General features: G+C 39.8%; 1 protein-coding gene across 1 annotated transcript in view; it reads right to left on the reverse strand.

Moving 5' to 3' along the window:
- The window catches only part of chst3 (carbohydrate (chondroitin 6) sulfotransferase 3), a 51,850-nt gene extending 33,945 nt beyond the window's left edge, over window positions 1-17,905 (reverse strand). The window contains exon 1 of the mRNA XM_002939517.5: window positions 17,487-17,905. The gene's annotated coding sequence lies outside the window, so the exon portion shown is untranslated. The remainder of the gene's footprint in view (window positions 1-17,486) is intronic.
- Between the last annotated feature and the right edge of the window lie 3,667 nt (window positions 17,906-21,572).

Here is a 21,572-nt window from a genome sequence, read left to right on the forward strand (position 1 = left end):
TTCCTTCTTCCCGCTGTGTCAAAATCTCTGGGTCGGCGCATGCACAGTAGAGTGAAAAGCCAAATTTTTTTTGTTAAAGTTTGTCTTTTCACTCTACTGCGTATGCGCAAGCATTCGAAGGAAGAGGAGACGCTTGCAGTTACCCCAGGCTGGTGCGATTTACTTCTCACAGGAGCACTAGCCCGGGGTAAAAGGTAAGCGATTAAAGTCACTTGGGGGTGCCTAAAATTTTGGCACCCCCAAGTGACTTAGCCTTTCCTTCTCCTTTAAAACTAATTAAGGTATCTATGGTGTTTTAGGCTTCACAAAAGTGCCACCAGCTGCCTATGTACTGGATCACAGACTGCAAAACTAAAGGACAGGCCCACTGAGGAAGCCACAAAGATGCGGAACCTAGGCTCCATAATAAGCATTCCGAATAATAGCTATATTCCACACTTGGATTTGTATACATTGCTCTAAACACAACTATGGGAGACGCTGGACCTGTATATAAAATATAATATTACTTTTCCAATTTCCAGTGAATGCTGCTTGGCCAGGATGGCCAGGATTTTCCTCAAAATACAGGAAAGTGATGTAAAACAATGTTATGTTATAAACTGATACCAGCTGACAGGGTCTGACCAGTATTGACCATAAAATGGGGCTTAAAAAAGAACATCATTAGAACAGTGGGAAGAACGGGAGTTTCTCGTTCTAGTTTTAGAGTGTGCATAGGTAATAATTCTGTAAAATGAGCATAACTTAACTTGTTTTCAGCCAATCATTTTGCATAGGTGGATAATATGAAGCATATAGCAAGAAAATGTACAGTTTATAGGCCTTTAAACTGTAATATATCCCAAATACAAATACAATCGTCTCAGTGATGTTTGTACCATGACAATCGGTTGTTTAGTTGATAAAACAGATTGGAAAAATTCTGTTGGATAATGATATCTTTGTATGTATGGCCTATCTGACGTTATCCTTGGGTGACCTATGAGGTATACACATAAGGTATTATAATAATAATAATAATAATTAGAGGAAATTATATGCAGATAGGGGGTGTTCTTTTTTTCACATAAAAACAATCAACGCACCAGAGGCTACACCTTTAGATTAGAAGAACGGAACTTTCATTTGCAGCAGTGTAGGTGGTTTTTCACAGTGAGGGCAGTAAGTTGTGGAATGCCCTTCCTAGTGATGTTGTGATGGTAGATTCTGTTAATGCCTTTAAAAATGGCTTGGATGATTTCTTGAACAAGCATAGTATCCAAGGCTATTGTGATAATAAAATCTACAGTTAGTATTAATGTAGGTATATATAGTTTATGTATGTGGGTGTATAGATAGGTCAGTATGGGTTTGTGTGTGCTGGGTTTACTTGGAAGGGTTGAACTTGATGGACTCTGGTCTTTTTTCAACCCTATGTAACTATGTAAAAATGCACACACCCACAGAGGAACTTGATGTACATTTGTCAAAGTTTCACATCTTAAAAGCCTTTGCTTACTCCAACAAGAAAGTTTTTCTTCTTCTTTTTCTGATGTGCTGTTGCCAGTACTATTGCAAGTGCTGCTCTCTATTAGGCATTCATATACACTGGACTCATTTTAAAAAAGAAAACAAAATCTGTTTTTCAAAATAGAAACAGACGAAGCTTCATGCACATGATCGATCGTAGCACGTTTGTTCGTATAAACATGTACTATACATTTAAGCAAGAATGTCATTCCCAGGATGAAAGTTTCATGTGTCACTACTTTCTGGGACATAACTTTCATGCGATTGTTGTTTGTCCTTGAATGGCCAGAAAATTGTCTGATTTGTAAGTTTTAGATCATTGCATTAAAATGTACAATCGATATCCGAACGTTCAGCGTACAACAACTAAAATCTATCTATATATAATTTAATTACTCCTATAATTTCTAATAATGTACAACTATAACTTATATATAGTTCTTAGTTATGTCATCAGTTATATTTGGTGCTTAATGATGTTATAAAACTTAACACCAGGCCAACTGCTGAGATTTCTGCGGTGAGTGTCTAGCTACCATGGCATGTTAAAAATGGTTTATTTTAAGAGCTACAAGACTGTACTGCCCTTATGGAAACAGAATAAAATTTGCATATTGTTGAATTCAAAGATGTTCCACTCAACTCTATTCAGTGTTCATAGTCTTGTGAGATAACAAGACAAAGGCCACATCTAGGGAGAGCTATGCGATACACCGATGGGGCTTTTATATGGTGAGAGCTGAACAGCATTAAATAGACTGTTAAGTCCATATGTTCTATACAGTTGTTCCTGTAAGTGCGGCTGTGTTTGGAGGGTGTGTCTATTTTCTTTTTCTTATTTCAAGGAAGCTTGCAGTTACTTGTTTCGTATGGCACTGGGATATTTTTTCCAGCTGCTTTGCACCTACCCACCCCCATCCCACATAGCCTGGCAGTTTGCATACACTTGTTTCCACCATGCATGAAAGAAGGCACTAGATAGAGCCATAAAGGGAAATGTGATGCCTCTAAACATAATCCGACATGTTAGAAGCATACTCATTAGGAGAGAGAGCTGAGGTAGGTGAGGTAGGCAGTGAATGCAACAAAGACCAACACTTGTTAATCTTGTAGCTCCTTCATATATCATTATACCATTACATGTAGCAGGTTGTATGTATTTAACACAGTGCTGTCACAAGGACAATCTGTTGGGTTTAACATCCAAATACGGCAATGCCAGTTTGTTAAATCTGACAGTACTTTCTCAAGCTGTATTCATATCATGTTAATTTCATTTAATTTCAAGGCTATGAAAAGGCACCTTGGAGATCTATGCCCTTTATAAAATAACTAGATCTGATTTTTGTGCTTTTATATAGTCATGAAACTCTTGGGTGACTTCTGAAGGTTATTATCACACATATTAGAAAATACTAATACTGCTCCACGTGTGTAGTAACTGGGAAGAAGGATAAATCTGACCCATGTAGGCTATTAGTTACGTCAGTTACTATACACATGGTACCACTGGCACTATTTGCATTAATGATAGCAAAATTAAATCCATCAGCACAAAATACTTGTCAGGTTACCTTTGCTCTGTGCTCCTGTGCTAGTTATGCCTATAATGAAGCATCTGGCACAAGTGCAAAGAAAAGAAGAACTGCAGCAGGCATTAATTGGTGCTCATTCCTTGTACAAGGAAGAGGTATGCCAAGAGATGCCCACATTTCATTTTTCCTGCATACATAGACGGCTGCACCTCTCTGTGCTCAATTTGGGGACTAGCTGCCCCTGTGAGCAACTCAAGGGTACAAAACACATCAAGCTTTGCACTTTGTCCCTATTGTAAATGAGGCCTCATGTGTTTTTCATTAGTGTTAAATTAATTAGGCTACATGCAGTAACTCATACTGATTTCATTCACTTTACGAGAACTGACTCCTGTATAACCCCACATAACAAAAGCTTGCTTTTTCATTCTTGTGCTAAAATAAACATTAACCAATCCCTATACCTAGTGGAGCAAAGAAATGAAACAGTTGGCCAAAAACCTATCCTGCGATCACAGTTCACAACAGTTTCCCAGGCCATTGTATTGACTGTCATTTAACTTCAGCTGTTTTCCTAGTCCTAGTGTTTTTAATTGCCTAAGGGTACTAATCCTGAAAGAATGGAAAGACTACAAATCCCAAGTTCCAACACAATAGGGCAAATGCATGATAAAACACAAGCCATGCTATACAAAGTTTGCCAGGTAAATAAACATCATTGCATGTCCTCACAGCTAAGGTCACTGTATGGTAATCAAAAATATGTAGCCTGGTTGACAATAGGTCCAAGTCAACTAAAGGTCAAAAATTACCCTTGGAATGATTCTCTTTCCCGGTTTAGATACAACAAATTATACAAAGTGTCAGTATCACTTCAATTTATGTATGTCCCATTAATCTCTTCTGCCAAGAGTTACCACGTGCAACACACTAAAAACCCTAGCTGTCTATCAGCACAGAGGACTTGCTAAAAAGGAGGGTAGGAGAGGTGGCAGACTAGGCAGCAAGGTCCCAGTCTGGGGATTTTTATACCATTGTCCTCTTTGCCCATGACCCTACTTAGCTACTGGATATCTAGCCTATAGTTTTTTTTTTTTTTTTTTAAACAACTGACTAATTTTCCCTTCAAGTTAATCAAGTTACTGTATATGCAGTGTGTGTTCAAAGTGGGAGATTGTGAGAGTAACTGGGCACATCATATGTGTATAATATAGTTTTAGCATTTTAAACTAAAAACAGATCATTTCTAAAATACATAAATATATGAAATCTTAACCTACAATGGTTGTGAACACCAGTGCATTTTACCAAATGGTAAGTAGCATAAAGCAATTGTCTATTCTTTTTAAAAAGGAGAGGAAAACAGCTGTCATGGAAAGCTCGCTGATGGTGGGCAAGTGGTTCAGTTCCTGCAGATTCAGCAAAACAAAAGCAGCTGTTTCCCCTTGCTCACTCTAAATGTGAGGATTATAGAAATAAGGTGAAGGAGAACTCTCTTTTACACCTCAGTGCTAGGTGTTTGATGTATCCGCAAACACAGTAATAAAGCTGATTCATATTTTTTAGACTGAAAACTGTTCAAATTTAAACAGATATTGTAATTGATAGTAAGCAGGTCATGCCACAAGCAAATGTCTACATAAAAATGTTGGTGAAAGGAAAGATGTTAAAGGAAAGCATGTATAACATAAGAGTGGGCTTGCACAGACCACCTAAACTAACTGCTCTATTAAACTCCCAAAAGGGACCCCAGCTCCCATCTACCTAGGCATAAATGTAGAATTGATCAGCAGGGATTGCAGTTGCCATGTTTTGCCACAGTATATGCTGTCAGAGCTTCCACTGATCTCTGACAGAGAGCAAGCCAACTTGACCAAGGTCAGCTTTCACTGTAGTAAGCTGACCTGGTCAGCTTGGCAAACACAGCACTGAAAGCCCTCAAATGGCCAAACATGGCAGCTGTCAACCTAGCCAAGCACCCCTGCCTTTCAGGCCAGGCATAGGGGAGCAGGCCCTATTGAGACAAATATGCTTTACTTCTTCTTTAAGAGTATTGCGGGTAACAAAACATGGTGAACTGAGGTGATATTTTGCACTTTGCGCACAGTACCAGGTTAGTAAATAAATCCCTTACTCTATTTACTGTCTTAAAAAATTCAAAGTAAGCTGTGATCAGTATGAAGCATAGGCAATGTTTGTAATGCAACACTTATGGGTAGAATTTTGCCTGGAAAAATTATGGGCATAAAACTTCATGGTTGGCAAGACCCAAAGTCTAAACAATATTGAAAACAGTAACTTACAATTCCTCTCAACAGAACCCAAGCTTGTAATAAAAGGTAATTTGCTGGGTTAGCCTCTAGGTTGCTCTGGTGTTAAAGAGGTTTGGGAATAACTTTACTACGGCCTGCCATCCAGGTTCTGTTTGTTAGTTACATGCCGATAAAACAATCTTCTAAGGAAATATTTCATGGCAGCAACTGTTTATTTGTAAAGAATAAGTCATTTCCTTACATTTTTTAAAGATGCCAAATTCCCTAGGCTTCAACCTAAACCTGTAATTATAGTTGTATTCCAGACTGCGGTAATGCATTTTCTGACTCCTAAAGTGACATACTTACATCAAATCCAAGTTGTAAAAAACACACATAGATCTAGGTCAGAACTCCGCAGTAACATGCACATATTCAATCCAGATTCCAGCAGGAACATGCACAGATTCAGTCCAGACTCTAGCAAGACTACAGCAGTGATCCCCAACTAGTGGCTAGTGAGCACTTTTCCATTTAAATGTGCCTCACGGGTATAAAAGGTTGGGGATCCCTGGTCTACAGAAAGAATATGTACAGATTCAGTCCAGACTCCTGCAGACACATACACAGATACAGTAAGGACAGGTAAACTTCAGACTCCTGCAGGAACATGCATAATCCAGATAATCCTTCTTCCCCTAAAAAGTGCTTAAATATTGAAGATAATGGGAATCCACCACAGTGATTCCTCCTATCAGTCACCTCAAAATTGCAAGCTTTGACCATAAGCCTGCAGCTACCATAAGTTTATTTTACGCAACATATCAGCAAATTTGCAGTAAAAGTATTCTCCAAAATTCAAACTTATATCTCAACATGTAACAAACTGTCTTTTGATGCTACAAGGCCCATGTGGTGCACAATGGGATTATGTCACAACATTGATTTCCATGGAAAAATGTGTACCAGTCTGGGAAAAATAGCTTGTACACACATGTATGTATGTATGTATGTATGTATATATAACTTTATTTATAAAGCGCCACAAGGGTACGCAGCGCTGTACAATCTTACAAAATTACACACAGGGAGGACAAGTGTTATAATAAATAAATACAATAAATATATATAAATGCACAGGGAATAAGTGCTATGTGGTATGAGACACAATAGGAAGGAGCTTACAATCTAAGTGATTGGGTAACATACAGGCACAAATTGGAAGGTAAGAGTGCACTACAGTAGGTATGGGCATTTGCCCTTAAGCACAGCACTAGGCAAAATAATGTTTTAGTGCTCCAGAAGGTAGGAGTTCCAGAGGTAAGGAGCAGCAAGAAAGAAAGGTTTAAGACGAGGGAGCGCAGTGGGTGTGGATGGTGTAAAAAGACTTGAGGCTCTGAGAGGAGTGAAGGAGATGACCAGGAACGTGCAGAGTGACCAGTGAAGAAATGTAGTGAGGAGCAGAGGCGTGAAGGGCTTTGAATGTTATCAGAAGGATTTTGTATGCTATCCTTTGCTTAACAGGCAGCCATGCTAGAGAGCTTAAGTGAGGCTGAACAGGTTCCCTCTTCGGAGAGAGTAGGAGGATCCTGGCAGCAGAGTTGAAGATTGATTGCAGGGGAGAGAGGTGGGAATCTGGGAGGTCAGTTAGTAGGAGATTGCAGTAATCTAAGCGGGGAAAGGATAAGGGTATGGATTAGTGTTTTATCTGTTACTTGTGAAAGAAAGGAGCGTATCTTGGCAATATAGCGGAGGAAAAAACAGCAGGTTTTGCAGTGCTATTAATATGGTTAGAGAAGGAGTGACTGGTCAAAGATAACCCCAAGGCAGTGTGCAGAATTAAAAGGGTTGATGGTCATGCCATCAATAGTAATGGTGAAAGGAGGAGAAGGGCCAGGTTTGGGCGGGAAGACCATGAGCTCTGTTTTAGCTAGGTTAAGTTTGAGGTGGCATTGGTTCATCCAGGAGAGATAGCCAGGAGGCAGTTAGCAATCTGGGTTTGAACATCAGAGGTTAGTGCAGGGGTCTCTAAATATATCTGGATGTCATCTGCATATAAGTGATATTTAAGACCAAAAGAAGAAATAAGGTCTCCTAAAGAGAGAGTGTACAAGGAGAACAGCAAAGAACCAAGCACAGAGCCCTGAGGCACCCCCACACTAAGCTGAACCGGGGTAGAGGATTTGTTAGCAAGAGCAACAGAGAAGGAGCGGTTAGAGATAGGAAGAGAACCAGGATGCAGCTTGATCTTGGATACCCAGAGAATAGAGAATTTGCATAAGGACTGAATGGTCGACAGTATCAAAAGCAGAGGAAAGGTCAAGGAGAATGAGACTGAGTAGTGTCCCTTGGCCGTGGCAGTCTGGAGATCATTTGCCACTCTACATAAGGCCATCTCAGTGGAGTGCGCAGGCCGAAAACCAGACTGCATAGGGTCCAGCAGATTATGGGTGCAGAGGAAGTTAGAGACACGAGTAAAGACAAGACGTTCCAGTAGTTTAGAGGCTAGGGGCAGGAGAGAGACGGGATGGTAGTTAGAAAGGCAGAGAAACTTCAGACTCTGTTACGGGATTAAAGGAGCTGAATACGGAAAGAGGAGATTTCCTCTTTCCATATATTTTAGGATGGAGGATCTACCTTCAATAATCACAATATGCACAATTCTGTCAGGCAAAGTAATTAGCAAGTGCAATGAGCATGGCAACTGGCATGTTGTTTCTATTGTGTTTTGAGGTGCACTGTAAAAGTCCCAGGCTTTACCTCCAAGTGCACAGAAAACAGCAGTATTCAGTTCTGATACATACAGAGCTTATAATGTCACTAATATCACACCATATGTTATTACCATTACATTATAGTAGAACATAAATTAAAAATAACACATGCAAGTTTGTTTTGCTAAAAAATAAATGGTATGCTAAGACTTTAAGTTGGGGTCTAGAAATAAAAGTTTAATTAACAAGTAATTGCTATGTTCTATTAAAGCTAGATAATTATCATTTAATGTTACAGTTGCCAAGTAATTAAAGGAAATGATCAAGAAATAATGTAAGTGATTTACATAAACAACAGGATTAAAACACTTTTATAAATACAAAAGAAGTATGACCTCCTCTCTTTTGTTCCTGACTCTCCTACAAAATACATTTATTGTGCTTCAGCTTTCACTAGATGCTAATTACAGGTATAGGACCAGTTCTTCAGAATGCCTGGGACCTATGGTTTTTCTGAGAAAAAGTATTTCCATAATTTGTACCTCCATTACTTAAGTCTACTAAAAAATAATTAAAAAATTAATTAAACCTCCTATAAGGATTCCAGCAGCTTAATTAGGCTTAAAGGAACAGTAACACCAAAAAATGAAAGTGTATAAAAATAATTAATATATAATGTACTATTGCCCTGCACTGGTAAAAGTTGTGTGTTTGCTTCATAAACACTACTACAGTTTATATAAATACCCTGCTGTGTAGCCATGGGGGCAGCCATTTAAATTGAAAAAAGGAGAAAAGGCACAGGTTACTAAGCAGATAACACATAAGTAGCATAGCTTCCCATTGTATTCTACACAGTTATCGGTTATCTTCTTATGTAACCTGTGCCTTTTCTCCTTTTTTCAATTTAAATGGCTGCCCCCATGGCAACACAACAGCTATTTCTGTTAACTACAGTAGTCTTTCTGAAGCAAACACACAACTTTTACCAGTGCAGGGCAACAGTACATTATATTTTAATTATTTTAAAACATTTTTATTTTTTAGTATTACTGTTCCTTTAAGTACAAGGTACGCTGAAAAAGAAAATCATTTTTTTTTTTTAAATGCAAATTATTTGATTAAAATGGAGTCTATGGAAGACAGCTATCTCATAATTTGTCATTTTCTGGCTAATTAGTTTCCTGATATCTGATCCCATACCTGTACTTTTTTTAAAAGGCAAATATGAGATATAACATGTAAGAAACAATCATTGCCACTTGGACCACCTGCACTTTCAGTAGTTGTGCCTCACAATATCTGCGACTATAAATACCCAAAATATTACTGTTTCTAGTAGCAGTCATTTTAAAAAAAGGAAATGCGGTAACAGTCCAGCCGAACAGGGTTTTGGCTAGCCATTTTCCTATTACGCATAGATTCTCAGTGTGCTGGAGCACTCCTGAGTATGAGTACCAATCAACACTGGCTGTGAATGCCTGCTGACAGCAGGAGTAAAGAGTAGATGGAAGTCTTCAGAGAATATGAAGCAAAAAAGGACTGTGATTCTTACCTTCAAGCTAGTGCAGCAGCCAAAGACTATTTCAGTTAGTTTTACTATGTTTCTTAAGCTTTAGCTGTGTAAAAGCTCAAGTGTGATTTTAGATCCAGTGAGATGAAAGTTGAAACAAACATTTCATATTGAAAGAAACCTGGAACTACCTTAACTTCTTTTGCTTAAAGGTGGCCATACACGCACCGATATTATCGTACGAAACCTCGTTTCGTACGATAATCGGTGCGTGTATGGTATGTCAGCGAGCCGACCGATGTCGCAGGAAGCTGCTGAAATCGGTCGGCTCGTCGATCGGCCAGGTTAGAAAATTTTGATCGGGCGCCATAGAAGGCGCCTGACCAAAATTCTCCCTTCAGAGCTGAATCGGCAGAAGGAGGTAGAAATCCTATTGTTTCTACCTCCTTACCTGCCGATTCAGCCCTGAATGGTGTGTGGCGGATCTGACGATGTTTCGTGCGACCGATGGTCGTACGAAACATCGTCGGATCGCCACGTGTATGGCCAGCTTAAGACATTCAGAGCGGTTTTCAGACTTTTTTTGGGTTTCAGACTTCATTTGAAGAGGCCTTCATTTGATAAGGGTCACAATAGTTTCTTACAAGTTTATTAGATATATTAAGACACCTTGGGGCACATTTACTAACCCACGAATCCGAATTGGAAAAATTCAGATTGGAAAACGAACATTTTGCAACTTTTTCGTATTTTTTGCGATTTTTTTCGGCGCCTTTACGACTTTTCGGAAATTGTCGCGACTTTTTCGTTACCAATACGATTTGCGCGAAAAAACGCGAGTTTTTCGTAGCCATTACGATGCGCTCATATCTTGTCGCGACTTTTTCGTATTGAACGCTCGTAAGCGGCGGGCGAAACTTTCAGACTTAGCATGATTTTGGAAGCCTCCCATAGGACTCAATGGCACCCTGCAGCTCCAACCTGGCCCAAGAAAAGTCACCATATTGAAGCTTGAATGAATCCGAATCTTTCGTACTCGGCGCGAAGGCTACGAAAAAATCACCAGATTTTGCGCAACATTCGGAATGGCAACGAAAAAGTTGCGACAATTTTCCGAAAAATCGTCAAATACCTATCATTACGAAAAAAACGCAATCGGACGCATTCGGCCAGTTCGTGTGCCCCCTTATATCACCCATCCCTCCACAGTACTAAAATGTAAAAAAGAAAATACGCACTCAGTCCAAATGCCACCTTAATTAACTTTCAGCCTGTACTTCTAATAGAATTGATGTGGCCATATACAAACAGATTTAAGATGCTGATTTGGGCCCTTCAGACAGATTCGACCACTTACCTGCCCATGTATAGGACTCTCCAACTGGGGTACCCAATCAATATTTGGCCAAAAATAAGCCAGATGTTGACTGTCAGGTTTGATTTTTTTGTCAGAATGAAGACCGCTTTGACTCCTTGATGTGGTCCTTGCTCCAACAGCTTGTATTCCCATTGTTGTAATCTGATTGTTTGCCATTAGTGCAAAACTTTCAGATTGGCCCGATATCTCCTTAGGTGATGATGTCAGGACCACCTCGCCAAACGAGCAGATCTTATAGTGTATGGCCAGCTTTAGAGTAAATAGACATCTACAAATCGTACCTAAATGGCCTTCAGCCTAAGTGTTTGCAGCAATTGCTTTTGGTCACCTCAGTGAGACGGGTCCCACAGTTTGGGGACCACTGTTTTATAGAATTTGGTAATGTAATTTTGGGCTGCTGCCACTTAATGTCACTACTCACTAACCAATGTAACTAAGTCCTATCATAGCCAGAGATGTAAAATACAGCTTGCTGGCATGAACTTTTAATAATATACTAATATTTAAATATGAATGAAGCAATTGAGCTAAACATCCTTATGGGCCTATAATTTGCTTTGGAAAGGAAAAGCATGCATAGAGGTGTGCTACAGCAAACATGACACCTAAAAAAGATGATACTTTTCTCAAATGAATTATAAATTTATATAAAGTTCTCTTTGTACTAATACATACTGTGACCCATGAAATGTAATATAATGGAGAACTACATCTTTTTTTTAGCATCATATCACTAATGTGCTAATAATACTACCATGTGAGGTAGTCATGTCCATTTGCACAAAAAAATGCACTACTTTACAATACAGAAAAGCTAATTTCTAGGGACAAATCATGGCATTTCTGCGACAGCATCGCTCCAAGTAAGGTATGTGCAGAGTTGAAGGCAAGATGCTTTGGATTATTATGTCTGGATTCTGTTCCAAAACTTTTCCGCATCTACAATGTATAAATGAGGAAATCTTTACCATCTGGGATAGTAAATTTGATGATGTCAGAGAAAGAGAAAGCACTATTCTGCTAACATTCAGGGAATTCCAGCATAAAAATGTCAACATTTCTGACAAGAAAAAGGATCATGATAGCTGTAAAGTGACTCTATGTTACCTTCCTGTAGCTATACATCACTCTAGCATGGCACAGGCACGTGCGATATGTCTCATGAACGACTGCCATTCTGGGCTGCTAGGCTTAAATTGTACCATTTGTACCTAATTATATATCTGCTTAATATTTTATGTTGATACTGATTTAGCCATTGGCATAACAGTTTTCTAAACTAGGTAAAAAGTGTGACAAACACAATATACTGTATACTCCCATTTGTATGCAGAAAGTGCAAATGCAACATTTCCAAAACTGATATGAATAGTATTTCTTCCAGATCTACTGTTTTATGCACTGCATCATACAAGGAACAAATAAAATGTGTTTGCAAAGAAACTGTAATTGTAATAATGTACCAGCTATATACAGAGTTGCTGACAACTCACACCAAACAAAATAATGTAATGCATTTGAGGCTACTCTGTAAACTAATTCAATTCCATCACATTTGCTACATAGCAAAAAAGTGATAATGAAAATTAGCACACGTTGAAGAGTGTGATGTCACACCTGTATGTTAAAGTGTATCTAGTCTCTCATTTTGTAAATCTGGTAACACCTTATGTGTGGCAATTAGCATTAGCCACATTGATGACTTATGTAAAAGGAAAAAGTAATTGGAATGTTCCAGAATAGCAAATATACAACATGACACATAATGGCTTATTTATGATCACAAGGCTTAACACTGCAAGCAAAAAAATTCACCCCCATTTAGAAACATGGGCAACCTCTAAGGGCAGGGGTATACAGGGAGATTAGTCGCCCCACAACAAATCTTCATTGTCGCGGGTGACTAATCTCCCCGCTATGCCATCCCACTGGCACCGCTGTGATGTCCCGCAGTTGCCCGAAGTTGCTTTGAGATGAACACAACGTAAATAACAATGTTATTAAGCTAGAATGGTTTGAAAGAACTATGTATTTTGAGCAAAAACAGAGAATGATTTTTACACTTAAAGAAACCTTATAATGTTGTTTTCTTAGCAATGTTATCTTTAATCTGATTACCAAAACTGATGGCTTCTTATAATAAAGATGTATATTTCTGTATACACAAATATAAATATGGCCAAAAATAAGTGTTTGAAATTGAGTGTGCTCCACCCATAATCTTGCATGGATCCTGAATAACATTATACTAGTAAATACAGTGACAGCAGACCCAGTGGCTGCTGGGGGACTAGGATCTGCAATTTCAACATACATACATGCATATATATATATATATATCGGGCAAATTTCATCGTCTGGCCCATATAACGGTGTAATATTTACAAAGGGTATATAGTTCTAAGCATGACAAGTAGAAGGTTGTTTACCCATTGTATGTGGATGGTCCGGGTGCTCATGCCCCAGACCCTCAGCACAGGGAGCCAAATAGGAATCAATTCTTTTTGAGATAGGCAGGCACTCCGGAGTTCCAATAAAGTTGAATTGCCGCTCAAGTATGAAGTAAGATCAAACTGCTTTTATTGATAAGTACACATGTATGCTAAAAAGCCTTACGCGTTTCGTACCTTGTTCAGTACTTAATCATAGGCCTACCGGAGTGCCTGCATATCACAAAAAGAATTGATCCATATAACGGTGTGTTGCCCCTCTGACACGAACCAGGAAAGCACAGGAGGAGTGAGGGGTTGACAACAACTTTGCTGCCTCAGGCATCAAGAACCCCTGAGGCGGCGCAGAAATAAAGGATTTTTTTAAAATAAGAATCTATATATTTAATTTCACGTTTACTTCTACAGATTCTGGAGTTAAGCTAAATTTAGTGTAGATTGGAACTTGTGCACAGATGGAAAACAAGACACTGTTATATATTGACTTCTGATAGGTGACTCATGTATGCCATCCAGTTCGGATTTCTATGGTTTCACCAAAGTTTTGCCAAACTTCAAACCTTGGCCTGGCTGTATCTGGTGAATGCTGGATTTCACACTAGGGAGTTGCACACATCTTCAGCTGGCTTATATGCCAATTGTAATGTAATTTACACTAAAGGATTGGGTATCTATCACTTAATGTCTATAAAAACATCTCTCGGTTCATAGCACTGCCTTAGTCTGGGCAAGGAATTTCCTTGCTGGCAGGATGTGATTTAGTTATTCTATAGTGTATTCACTACTCCAAATATGGTTGAATATCTCACCAGTGGGGCATTCAGTTGCACTGTGTGATACTGCCCTAGGTCCCTGGTCTTTGTTTATAAGACTAATCTAGTAGGCCAGACTTCACTGGTTGTCACTAGAAATAATAAAGCAATACAATGTAAAAGAAAAACAAATATATACCACAGGATAGGGTTTGACAGAGTCAGATTGCTGTGTCTGCTTCTTTTGAACACAATCAAATAAACAGCAAGTTGAACCAATGACCTATTTGCTACACTTTGGGTAAACTATAGAAACAAATGTAACACAATCCCACTATGAAGTCCATTAAAATCTGACCATTAAAAACAGTTGTAAGTGCCAGGCCTGACTCTTGCAAGTCACGTGGTCTCAAGCATTTGTATATTTTTGTAAACGGAGATGTAATTATACTAATCTCCAACAGAACGGCAAACATCAAATACCATAAACAAGCAATTCATTTCCGTGGTTACAAACAAAAGTTCTATGTTTCTTTTTGTTTTTGAGGTCTCCAGTGTAACTCCTGCAGGCATGCGGACACACTTAAGAAGCACTAGTGGTTTGATTTAAAGTTTCTTTTTTCACTTTGGCACATACTGGGTGAATATTAGAATTAATACAGAACTGTAGTTCTTACCAAGCATCCCTTGAGCCCCATTCATGCTGAGACCACTCCAACAATTGGCTCTGTGAATAACAGTACTTGATACAGAGCCTGGAGCCTGCTGAGGCCAAGTAATTACCAATCAAAGTAGCCCTCCTAATTAGTCTCTTCTATGTGTGGTCTCTATATCAACAATCCTTATTTAGTTCATGGATGCAACTTGCCCTATGTCTCAATCCTACACACTTTACAGTGAAAAAATGCATGACTGGCCTAGATCCAAATACATGGCCAATGACATGACTAGGGCCACACGGACCACTAGGCCGCCCCACTTCAGTTAACTGCCAACTAAAACTGAACTAAATTTGGGTTTAGGAGGGCAAGTAAGTGTTGCCTGCTTTCCCTGGGAAGTATCTCAGCACACACACATCTGCCTGCAGCCACAAAAGAGACTACTTGTAGTCATTTTCATATGGTGCTTAAACTCTGAAATTAAGTGTTCACAAAGGTGCATACAGTCAGTCTAACCCAATTCTTCCAAAATGTAAGAATGCAGCATAGATGTAAGAATGAACTATAAAAGACAAGTTGCTCCTGTACAGATGCGGTGCAGCTATTGTACTACGGAAAGCAACGTTCAGACAATCATTAACTGTCCTACATGCCAACACATTCCAATACCACCTCTTGTCAAATTCCCAGCATAATGACAAGCTAAGTGTATTTCCCCTACAGGCTCTTTGTCATTTAAGATAAAATGTCACTTCATTGTGGCTTTCAATATTGTTCTATATTTAACAGCCATCTAGCAGAAATTGCGTTGTACTGACGGAACGATACAGCCATTTGTCACAGTCCCTGCCATTGGCGTTGGTAGACAGCTTGTCTTACAGGGCAATTTCTAACTGATCACTGGAGTCACAAAATTGACCTGAAGAATAAGAACAGACCAGTGCCTCTACCAGCTCATGGCAACTCCATTCGATAGATGGATATGGAGAAAAGCATAATCCCAAAAGAAGTTATGGATCAGGCCTATCGTGCCCATCACCCACATGGGCAGTTCTACTTTGGAAGAGTGAAAGGTCTCAGCCCTCTTCTCCCAGACTCAGGCAATCAGTGCCAACACAGCAGTTTCTTCTTCTGCTATTTTGAAATCCTATTTAAGTGGAAGAAATACTTCTAAAGTAAATATCAATAGCAAACGCCATAAAGTGACCAACTGAGCCTCTTTATTCTCCTGTTTGCCTCTATACATTGCCCTAATATGGTAAAAAAAAAAAAAAGTGTAAATGGGGTAAAAAGATAGATGTACGTAGTCATTATTTATTTATGTCTATACTAATTATATGTCTCTCAGAGTACACTATGAGCCCCTATTTGCTCTTTTACATTACTGTCACTCTTTGCATTTTCCCATCTGATGAAATAAGAGAACATATGAGAGGTCCATGTATTAATCTTTTATATAAGCTTTACTGTGCGGCTTCCTGGACACAGATTGCCAACTAATTGCCTGCTAATTATCACAACCCACTGATCCTTTTAGCATTCATTAGACTTTATATGCCCCTACATGAAAACTGAACCAGTGACCCTCCTGCTGTTCAGAAACTCACATTGTGTCCCACCAATCAACAACTGCAGGACAGACATCTGCACATCAATATCTTTAAATGATATTACCTGTTTTTATCTGATGCATAGCTCATGTCATTTGGACACATAGCACTTATGTATTATGGGGAAAGTAGTTCTTTCACAACAGAAAACCTTTAGTGGTCTTCAGTGAGAGGCACCTATATGTTCCAAGGTTTCCCAGTGGTGAATTATTACATATTAACTGCTAGCAACAAGGAAAAGTTAATCAGCTCCCAAATGTCATTTATGGGTTACTAATGGGAATATAAACCCCACACCAATAGCTACCTAAAACATGCATATATTTTTAAATGACACCTATGCAAAAAAATGTTGCTGTTTTTTCACAATAACCTGGTGTATATTTGTCAATGGGACATATTCATGAGGCAAAGAAATTCTGGTGTGAAAAGTAGCATAAAATGCATTGGTGCTCAACATTGTTTTGGCTACTGCAAGATTTTACATGTGGTACACATACATTAAATTTCATAGCACAGGTTTGTAACTATGTGTGGGTTTGACTTGTGGTGAGTGGCTTATTACTGTTTATCAATGCGGGACCAGCAGGCTTCCTGCTGTGCCTGAATATGGAGCTCCCCAGAACTCCCATAGCAGAAGCTCTAGCTCATTTTCTCTGCAGCAATGTTGGGAACCAAAAGACGCCTGTTGTGTCACTGTGGTCAGTTGTTAAGTGTTCTAAATAAAGTGTCAGGATAAAGTTTACTATGGGGGAGGCTGTGGCTTGTCAAGTGTATCTTCCATCTAATCTAGCCACTTGGGCTCTCACAGGTTCCTCCCTTTATCCTAGCAGAAGTAAAACTAGAGTTAGAAATAGAGAATAGGGCAGGGGCTCAGGGGCTGGAGTTAAGAAAAGTGTGGGGCCCCTATCTGTTACTGGGATGTAGAGAATAGCAGTTCAGCAACATCTGAAGTTCTGCTGGTTGGACAATGCTGATGTATTTATTGAAAACCTAAAAACAGTTACACAGAGTTCCCTTTATCCCACATTGCGCTCTAATGCTGAGGGTTTAGGGGGAAAAAGACCCTTCCGTCCTCCCAAAAACAGCCGCCAGTATAACGTGCACTTACTGGGTGCGGGGCTGAGCATCCACTAGTCTCCCTGGGACAGGTCCCTTCTCCTTCCCGGCTGTGCTAGCTCAGGGTCCTGTGGTACATGAGGCGCTCCTAACCGGCAGGGCAATCCGCATGCTGCTCCTTCTTCTCCCGGTGTGCGAGGAGACTGAAGCAAAGACTCAACCCAACTTCACTTCCCCTCTCTGTACGGAGAACCTCCCGATAAGCCGGTCACAATGAGTTCTCTATGCGAGGGAATTAGAGGGCGCTTCTCTGCCCCAGAGGCGCTCAGTCTCCTTCACCTTCCGCTGTTTATCCCCAATAGCGCTCAGGCACAGAGTTGGGAGCTGGGGATGGAGTTGCCGAATGTTGAGCCCGCTGTGCATCATCTCAGTGTCTGTCTAGAGGTGGAGCTGATGTGTCCCCTCTGCCCCCCTCTCTGCCAAAGCTCTCCATCTCCTCCCCCGACCTCAAGAGCTCTTCTCCTCCTCTCTCATCCCCCTCTCCCCTCCTTCTCTGGGGATTCCTACGAACAACAGGCGCTCTGTTGGCTTTGTCTCAGACATACACAGTTTCACTATTTGACACTTTCCCGAGAAAAGAAAAGTCGGGCTAATTTGTGACAGTAGCGTTTCTATCCGTTTATGTTTAACTTGAGCTTAATAGTGCCTGCCGCGCCCCTCCTGTAGCCCCAGTCTTGCTCGCCTTGAGTGGGACTCTAAGGTGCCCCCTGCAGCTGTGCCTCAGAGTTGCCTTCAAAACCAGCCAAAGTCAGTCACAAAACTAGGCCAAAACTAACCCAAACACATTGCAAAAGCAGCCCAAAATAGACAACAATTCACAATGAAAAAAATCTAAAAAAATTAAAGAATACATGTGAAAATGTTATTTGGTGCTTTAAGTTACCAATAGCCACAGAATGTCACTCCTGGTTACTTAAAACACCAAAATTCTGATTTTTTTAATCTGAGTTTTGACTCTTCTAATAAATAGAGTGCTATTGTGCCACTAGCGGTGTGGCCCCCACCACGACCCACTCCGACATGAAACAATCTCAGTGTGGGGTCGCTAGGGAGGGCAGCATGAACTTGCCTGCTTAGGGCATCACTGAGGCCATAGACACCCCTGCTCACCCTAAAATATTCTATATGTGTTGCACGCATCAGTAATAATAACAATAAAATTGTAGCCTCACAGAGAAAAGTTTTTGGCTGCCATGGTCAGTGACCCCCATTTCAAAGCTGAAGAGATGTAGATGAGTAAGGTAAACATTTCAAAAACTATAACAAATATTGAAGACCAGTTGCAAAGTTGCTAATAGTACATTCTATAACAATACTAATGGGTATATTTATCATGCTGTGTAAAAAGTGGACTCAAGCATCTGATTGGCTGCTATGAGCAACACCACTGGTAATGTTTGACTCCACTTTTTACACAGCATGATAAATAAAAAAAAAAACCCCTAAAAGTTTATTTAAAGGTGAACCACCCTTTAAGGATGAACACTACATTTACCATGTCAGCAACATTTTTGGGCATGCCCACTTTGCAACCACACCCTCAAAATACCATACTGACCTGCCTCCTGAGGTAATTTCTCAACTTGCATTATGGCAGCAGCGCCCCTGGACTGACCGAATTATTAACACCACTACTTGTCCCAATAAGAAAGACAGCACAACTGGCAGACATGCGCCAAAGAATACCTGCCCAAGCCTTGGGACACTTTTCCCTTTAAATTGAGTTTGTAGGTTATCTACCCACTAAGACTGTAAAGCAGCAACCTCTTTCCTACTGTGTCTTTTAGCACATGGCACTTAATCTTTGTATAGTTATAATTATGTATTACTATGCTTCTTCCTTGATTGTTATTCTTTATGCTTGTCCTCTGTGTTTGGACTTTTCTACTCTAAAATTGTACTGCAATGCACTATATAAAGTTATACATAGGTACATACAGTACATGTATACCTTTGGTGCAACGGCAAATATGCTTCTTTAATATATTACAAGTGTACTGCTTTTCCACATTATAAGAATAACATGTTGTGTGTTTTAATCCCACCTCTCCACAAGAATATCCCAGCCATCTACAATTATCTTATAGTAACTGTTCCCAGATACAATTAAAAACAACTATATCATTGTCATTATTACTACTAGCAAATAGTTAGAAATACCAACATATTCTGCAGTGTCTCACAACTCCAGACAAGGGAAGCAATTAGGATGTAAAGAAATGTATGTATGTAAGCTTAGGATGAGAAGGGACATGCAAAGTAAAGGCTGTATTGCACTGATAGAGGAACCATTAATAAATAAGCCAAACAGATAACAAAGGCCTATATATCTAAACATTGTATATCTTATATTATATTCCAGGTGTCGTGCTGTTCTGCACCTGCCTTCCAAGGGGTGTTATCCACATGGTGCATCAAAAAAGTAACTGCTCCTGCAGGTAAGCAAACAGAATAGGAGTACACATTAGCAAATATTTATATTAAGTAACAGCATAAAACATGAGAAAAAGCTATTTGGTCTTGTTATAAGGTTATTTAAAGGAGAAGGAAAGGTAAAAACTAAGCTGTATCAGATAGGTGTATGTAAATACAACCATAAGCACTCACAGAAACACTGCACTGATATCTCTATCAAAAGAATTACAGGATTTATTTTCTTCGTTTGTGCACACATGTTCTTTTGTGTAAGACTTTCTGCTCTCAGAAAAATTCTACACGGCACAGGCACAAGTCTGCTCAGTTTGTTCCTTTCTCCCTCTTCCCCTGCCTTCTCCTTCTTCTCCTCCCCCTGCCTTTAGGGCTCTGGCACACGGGGAGATTAGTCGCCCGCGACAAATCTCCCTGTTCGCGGGCGACTAATCTCCCCGAAATGCCATTCCACCGGCGAAAGTGTAAATCGCAGGTGGTATGGCATACGCAGCGGCGCGATTACACTGAAATCGCGCCGCTGCGTATGCCATCCCACCGGGGGGATTAATCACCAATGAACAGGGAGATTTGTCGCGAGTGACTAATCTCCCCGTGTGCCAGAGCCCTTAGAATTTTCTTCCCTCTCCCAACTCTGTTTAATCTGAGGTACCAGCAGCCTGATATGCAGCACAGAAGCTACTGAGACCAAGCTAGAATGGCAGCTGCTATCTTGAACAAATAAAGGGGGATTCTAGGGCTGTTTACTCAGGTATGGTAAAGCTTTCTGCAGATTAAATATAGTGTTCTAGGTGGCACTAATGTGGCTAATCTATTGGCAGTAAAATGCCAAAATGCCTTTCCTTCTCCTTTAAGAGTCAGACATAAATAATAAGAATAATATGAATCACCAGTAGAGGTGGAAAAAGGATGCAGTATGCCAGCAGGAGGCAATACGCTGAAGACAAATCATAGGTTAATAGAATAATGAGCTACAGATGAAGTCTGAATGGGGAATTGGCAACATCAGGGCTGCATTAAGGTACCAGTGGGCCTAGGGCAGAGATCTCATAGGTGGGCCCCCACAACTACTTATAGGACGTCCCTCAGGCAGGAGAATTTAAGTACAATAAGGCAGGATATACAGAAAACAGTATGTGCTTGCTGAAATAAATATGAGGTCCAGGCGTGCCAGCCTGTACCAAGAGTAGTGGGAAAAGATAAACTGTAATCACAAATAGCAGCTTTTTATTAAAAAAATATCCTTTAGGAACATTTGTTCTAGAAGAAATTAAAACAAATGCTGAGCTCTTCCAGCTGATTAAAATAAGAGATCTGCCATTCCTAGGGGATACTTCAGTCAAAAGTTATAGCAGATGAAAGTATTAAAATGGCCCTAGGTAACATATATACTTGGTGTTTTGAGCAAGAAAAAACAAAGAAGAAAATTAAGAAATAAGATGAGTGTTAGCAGGATAGATAAAACTAGAAATATTATTTAAAAACAAAATTGTTTCTTCACTTTCACAAGTTTTCCTGTTAAAGGGCATGGCACACGGGGGTTTGTGACAATAGGACTGTTTTACACATGACGTTCACATATGAAATAATACAAAGGAATTTCCAGGTAATCTTCCTAACCCAGCAAGCTCTCTGTAATTTGTCAGGTATC

Source organism: Xenopus tropicalis, chromosome 7, assembly GCF_000004195.4.
Source record: "Xenopus tropicalis strain Nigerian chromosome 7, UCB_Xtro_10.0, whole genome shotgun sequence".
Taxonomy (NCBI): domain Eukaryota; kingdom Metazoa; phylum Chordata; class Amphibia; order Anura; family Pipidae; genus Xenopus; species Xenopus tropicalis.